This window comes from Stomoxys calcitrans, chromosome 5 (assembly GCF_963082655.1).
Source record: "Stomoxys calcitrans chromosome 5, idStoCalc2.1, whole genome shotgun sequence".
NCBI classification, from domain to species: Eukaryota; Metazoa; Arthropoda; class Insecta; order Diptera; family Muscidae; genus Stomoxys; species Stomoxys calcitrans.
In genome coordinates this window covers 40,542,315-40,549,619 of record NC_081556.1, presented here as the reverse complement: position 1 = coordinate 40,549,619, position 7,305 = coordinate 40,542,315, and positions in this window count along the sequence as shown.

The window sequence follows — 7,305 nt, the reverse complement described above, 5'->3', positions numbered from 1 at the left end:
TAGAACCGAAAAAAAGTACTAAAAACAAGTAAAAGCGTGCTGGCCGGGCCGAATCTTGTATACCCTCCACCATCGATATATATATATATATTTATATATATATATATATATATATATATATATATATATATATATATATATATATATATATATATATATATATATATGTATATATATATATATATATATACATATATAGTATATATATATATATATATATATATATATATATATATACATTTATAGTTCATATTTATATACAGTTCATATATATATATATATATATATATATATATATATATATATATATATATATATATATATATATATATACATATATATATATATATATATATATATATACATATATATATATATATATATATATATATATATATATATATATATATATATATATATATATATATATATGTATATATATATATATATATATATATATATATATATATATCCATGGTGGAGGGTATATAAGATTCGGCCCGGCCAGCACGCTTTTACTTGTTTTTAGTACTTTTGCAAGCGTTGCTCGTTAGTAAGTCTATTCATGATGAAATGTCAAAGCATACTGAGCATCTTTCTCTTTGACACCATGTCTGAAATCCCACGTGATCTGTCAAATACTAATGCATGAAAATCCTAACCTCAAAAAAATCACCCTTTAGCTCCCATATATATGTTCTTCCGATTTTGAAAAATATTGCAATAAATTGCTAATTTTTTAGCCGATTCTCTTGAAATTTGGCAGGAAGGATTGTAAAACACTTTCCTCGATGACCACCACAATATCTAAGAAGTTTGCTCGAAATCGGTTCAGATTCAGTTATAGCTCCCATATATATGTTCATCCGATTTTGAGAAATATTGCAATAAAATGTCGATTTGTTAACCTGACATTTGGCAGGAAGAATTTTCGTATAAAAATCGGTTCAGATTTAGAGATAGCTGCCATATATGTATATCGCCCGATTTTCACTTCTAGAGTCACTGCATGTGCATTTATTGACCAATCTGACCAAAGTTTTGCACAACGCTTTCCTCGACGACTACCACATTATCTGAGAAGTTTGCTCGAAATCGGTTCAGAATTAGATATAGCTCCCATATATATGTTCCTCAGATTTTGGAAAATTTGCAATAATGTTGTCATTTGTCAACAGTAATTATTTGTGCGTTGGTTGAAAAGGTTGCAAAAGACAGGTTGATGACAAGAAAAAGGAACCAGTTGCTGATTTTCATGTTCCTGTTGTCTATCGAGTCCCCTTTAAGCCTAATTAAGGGCTTTGAAACTGGCACTCTACTAAAGAACAGGCGAAGACCACCTACATCTGAAAGGATACTACCATCTGCAACTATCCCGAGTAGCTATCACAGAAAAATTTAACTTTACGACTGAAGAAATATACCGCAGATCGAAATTAAAAGCACCTTTACTTCACTCCAAGGTTCAAACAAGTTTTCATACAGCCCAATTCTTGTCTGGTTTCATGGCATTGCGTCGCCTTCATCTTTTGTCCTTTTCTCATGCTACAGTAAATTCGCCCCTTCTACAAAAGATTCCCCGGACTTTCGAGAGATAATTAATATACAGCCTTATACGTGGTTTTTTTACATTACTAACTGCCGCGATCGGTCATAAGCGAAGACCGCCTATCCAAAAAAGGACAAAAAAGGAGTCTGAAACCAAAATATTCTCTTCGAACCTCATTGAGCTAAAATTGAACATAGCCATACACTCATGTTGGATAATTCCCCCCTTATAGGATAATTCCCCCCTTATAGGATAATTCCCCCCTCATGTAGGATAATTCCCCCCTTATCGAGCATTCATATCTCATTTTAAATCTTCCAAGGAAAATTCGCAATATAATCCCTACCACCATCCCCTACAACTTTCCTCATTTATTACACAGCTATCATTAAACGAGTTTTTTCTATGAAATTTCCATGCCACATTAATAATATGTGGTCCTTGCCTAGATTTTCCCATTATCTCACTTCCAGCACTCACACAATAAGGGAAACAAAACAGAAATCCCCCATAAAAGGTTAGAGAAGGTTAAAGAAAATTGTCCAAACACAACTGCGGAAATAACAGTTCGAGCAACAGCAAAAAAACGGAACGCATAAAACCCTCAACACTGTCTAACAGCAAATGGTAGAAAGTAGCCTCGACAAAGGGGAAAGGAAGAGTAAAAAGGCACAAGGAATATAACAGCTTCAATGATAAACCAAAAATGCTGCATTTAACTGCTTAACAAAAGGATGCAGTAAACACCGCTTGTCAAGTAAAACAACGCAAAAACAAAAAACTTACATGGTGTTTTATCAAAAACTTAGAAAAAGCCTTGCAAACACCCCAATACTCACTTCTCCAATCCTGCATATGAGTGAAAATAGAAATTATACAAGGAAAATTCCAAATCGCTGGAAAAAGCAGTCAGTAAAGGGGGTAAAGCATTTAATTGCATTTTTTGTTGAAGAAAAAAAAATATAAGTGCGATAGTGTGAGTGTGTGTGTGTGGACCATAAAGCAAGAGAGCATTTGTCTGTAAAAAAAATTCTTGTTCGCATTGAGAGCGCCTAAAAATAGGCTTTTATTTTTAGTTTTCTTTGAGTACGGCTGAATCAGGGATGAGAGATAGAGAGAATGGACAACATGGTGATGTGTGTGGAAAGCCTGTTTTTATTTGTTTTAGAAAAAGAATCGCTAAGGGAGTGATGAGAAGTTTTGAGAAAAAATTTCTATAGGAATATTCTAAAGAAAAAATAATTTACTACGTTTTATAAAGAAAAATGATGGCAAAAATTTTTTTGGAGAAAACAAAAATTAAAAAAAAAAATTATTTAAAAATTTTTACCAAAATAAATTGAAATGTTTTAAGGAAATAAATTTTGAATAAATTTTTGTAAAAAATAAATAAAGTAGAGAAAATTTTTTCAAGTCGAAGAGCGTCTCGAAAAAAAGGATTGGCAACAAAAAAACTTTTTAAATCATACCGGAAGTGGGAGAAATAGTACGTTTAGTACCGTAATGGGTACTATTTGTTATTCTTTGTAAATTGAACTCGAGCTCTGAATTTGGGAACTTAGGTAAATTATGGATTGGTATGGGAAATTTTTACAGTTAGGTACTAAAAAAAGTACCATAAAGGTACGAAATGGGTAAACTACGCACAGGGCGGATGGATAGAGGTATGATTTTGAAATTTATCTTAAAAGACATCTGGTGCGAAAATGTGAGAGTAAAAAGAAAAAAAAAAATTGGACAAATAGTACTGGTAACGGGAGAAAATATGTGTACGTTTAGAACCGCAATTGGTACCATTTGGTACTTCTTTACAGATGGAGCTTTCTTTATAGATGGAGCTAGAGGTCTGAAATTTGGTATGTAGGTACAACAAAGATATAAATTAATGATGTGAGACTCAATGATCTATTCGAACTGGCATGTAGGTACAACTAAGAAATATATGATGGGTGACTAAATTATCTATTCACCATTCGTACATTTTGGTACCAAAAATTTTGCCTTATTCACAAATAGAGCTAAAGGTCGGAAATTTGGCATGTAGATACAACTAAGAAATATATGATTGGTGACTAAATGATCTATTAAAAATTCATATATTTTGGTACCAAATTTGGTACCATTTGGTACTTTCTTTACAGATGGTGCTAGAGGTCTGAAAATGTTATCTTCCATATGGTGTAAAGAGAGGCGTAGCAAAACGGGTCGGGTTCAGCTAGACTTCTTATAATGGGTGATTTTTTTAGCTATAATCTTTTTGGGATCACTGATTTAAACAGCTCATGCACGTTTCGTTTTGTTTTGTTTCACTGTCGAACATCTATATCTATAATTTAACAATGAACGTCGTACAAATGAACAACGCTTACAAAATATCACAATGCGTGTTTTGTTAAGAAAGTTCATCGCGCGCTTCTTCCATTCCATCGATGAAGCTCATTTTTGGCCCAATGGATACCTATATAAGCAGAATTGTCGATTTTGGACTAAAAATCAGCCAGAAGCATTGCAAGAGCTACCAATGCAAACAAAAAAATGTACAGATTGGTGCGGTTTATGGGCTGGTGGTATCATTGGATCGTACTTCTTCAAATATGATGCGAATCGTAACGTCACTGTGAATGTTTTTTTTTTTCCCCAATATTTTTCCCCATAATATCAATCTAAAAACAAGTAAGAGCGTTCTAAGTTCGGCCGGGCCGAATCTTATATACCCTTCACCATGGATCGCATTTGTAGAGTTCTTTGCGCGGTATTCCTTTTTAGGCAAGCAAAGAATAATTAATAAGAATTGTTATGCTATTCGAGTTATATCAAGTTATAGTCCGATTCGCACCATAAATGAATTGAATGTTGAACATTGTAGGATTCATTGTGTAATATTTCGTCCATTCGTATAAGGATTGCTCCTTGTAGGGGCTCAAGAAGCAAAATCGGGAGATCGGTTTATATGGCAGCTGTATCAAGCTATAGATCGATTCAGACCATATTGGACATGATGTTGTGGGTCATGAGAGAAGCCGTTGTACAAAATGTCAGCCAAATCAGATGAGAAGTGTGCCCTCTAGCGGCCCAAGAAGTCAAGATCCAAGATCGGTTAATATGGCAGCTATACCAGGTTATGGACCGATTAGCACTGTTGTTTACTTAGCACTGTTGTTAGAAGTGATACCAAAACACCACTTGCGAAATCAGACAAGAATTGCGCCCTCTGGCGGCTCAAGAAGTCAAGACCCAAGATCGGTTTATATGGCAGCTATATCAAAACATGGACCTAGATTGCCCATTTACAATCCCAACCGACCTACACTAATAAAAAGTAGTTGTGCAATATTTCAAGCGCCTAGCTTCACTCCTTCAAAAGTTAGCGTGCTTTCGATAGACAGTCGGACGGACGGACGGACGGACGGACGGACGGACGGACGGACGGACAGACGGATGGACATGGCTATATCAACTTAAAATGTCATGACGATCAAGAATATATTGGGTTGCCCAAAAAGTAATTGCGGATTTTTCATATAGTCGGCGTTGACAAATTTTTTCACAGCTTGTGACTCTGTAATTGCATTCTTTCTTCTGTCAGTATATTTGATTAAAGTTCATTCTAAGTTTTATTAAAAATGCATTTACTTTCTTTTAAAAAATCCGCAAGTACTTTTTGGGCAACCCAATATATACTTTATGGGGTCTCAGACGCATATTTCGAGGTGTTACAAACAGAATGACAAACTTAGTGTACCCCCATCTTATGGTGGAGGGTATAACAGTTGTATGCAAATTTCAGATGTGGACCTAGGGGAGCCGCCCCACCCCCAAAAACCACCTAATATATATATGGATCAATCATGACAATATGGGACTCAAATGACAGGTATTTTAGGTTAGCAAATGTATCTCATATCCAATTGTGGGACCACCCCAGCCCCAAAACACCCCTTAATCGGACAAATTTACCGACCATGGGAATATGGGACTGAAATGAAAGGTATTTGGTAGTAGTGCACGAAATTGATACCTACTATTATATAAAAAATCCGGACCAAGTGTCTAGGCGCCGTCCCATAACAACTCCCCAATGGGACATTTTTGCTGAAGCACGATGTTGAGAGTTTTTAAGGGCCCACCGCCCAAACCTCTCATATTTGCTGTCTATGGATATAAGGGCTCAAAGCCCTTTGAGAGTAGAAAATGAATTTTGGGGCCAAGTATTTGGGGGACGCCTCAACCCATAAAGAAATTTGAGAGTAAAGCACGATGCTGATATTTTTTCAGAGCTAAATGTGTGGGTAGCCCCTTTATTCTCTACATACCCCTCAAACAGGACATATTTGTTAACTGTGGTAAAAAGGGGCTTAAATCTGATATCTGTAATAAGGCCAAGTGATTCAGGAACACCTCACCTTATATACGTCCCCTAAAGCAGACATGTATGTATACCGACCATGGCTCAAATGTGGTTTTTGGGGGTAGAGAATGAATTTGATATCCACTTTCGGGAAAAATGGGTTTGCCAATTCCAATCCACAATCAAAACCAAGAGAATGAGGCAGATCTAATATCCAAACTTTAATGGGCGGACCCCCCTCTAACCCTATTTTCAAAAACGCCAGATCTCTGAGATGGATAGGGCGATTTGATCTAAATTTAGTTTTTTTATTATAACTCAAAAACAGAAGTTTGGTATCCTTATTGAGGGCGGGATATATAGGGGAGGCCGCGCCACCTCCAAAACTCGCCAAATGGAAATATAAACAACTAATGACAATACGGGGTTCAAATGAAAGGTATTTGAGACTAGAGCACGAATCTGATATATAGGGTCCACCCCACCCCCAAAAATACCTCTATACCGGACATATTTACCGACCATAGCAATATAGGGCTCAAATAAGAGGTATTTGGGAGTAGATCACCAATATGATATCCATATTGGGGCGAAATACCTGCAAGGTCGTACCAGCACTCCTAAACAGGACTTATTTCCTGACCGCGCCAGCATAGGGCTCAGCTAAAATAAGAGAGTGAAGAAAGGCGCAGTGGAGCAGACCCTGTTCAGATAGTTTAAAAAAAAAAACTAAACGTTTAACACATCTGCTTTAAAAATTAAATTATAATTATTTTATTTAATGTTTTTCAAACAAAATTATTTACTGCCATTAGTTTTGTAATAGGTAATTTTATCACTCCTTCGAGCGAGCAAACTCTTAACAAAACCTAAAAAACATGTTTTTATGCTAATTCTGTTTTTGCTTGTTTGTTTTTTTTATCTGGCAAATATCTGTATGCAGAAAATTGTTCATATGAATGCGTATGTGTGTGTGCGTTTGGTATATAAGGGCGGAGCCTATGTGTTTCCCCCCTACATACACACACACACACATGTATAATGTATATGCATGAGTATGGGACTATAGAATGGTTGAACCTCCTGGTTCATCCATCCTCCTGTTCAACTGATTTCACAAAAAACAAAAACGCATTTTCTCTCTCATTCCACTTACTTCTGCAAACAAAAAAAAAAAAAAAACATTTCACTCACTATTGCCATATGCGATATACGTGTTCAAAACCGGCTTCATACACTAGCAAAACCAGAGCCTTGCTGCACTATTGTAGCCGTTTTCGGTTTTGTGTTACTATTTTTTTCGGATTCACACACAATGCTTGCTGGTTGTGTAGCCTAAAAAAACAACTTTGGTTTTTTCGCTTTTGAGGTTTTTAGCTGCCGCTGCTGCTGCTGCTGCTTCGGTAGG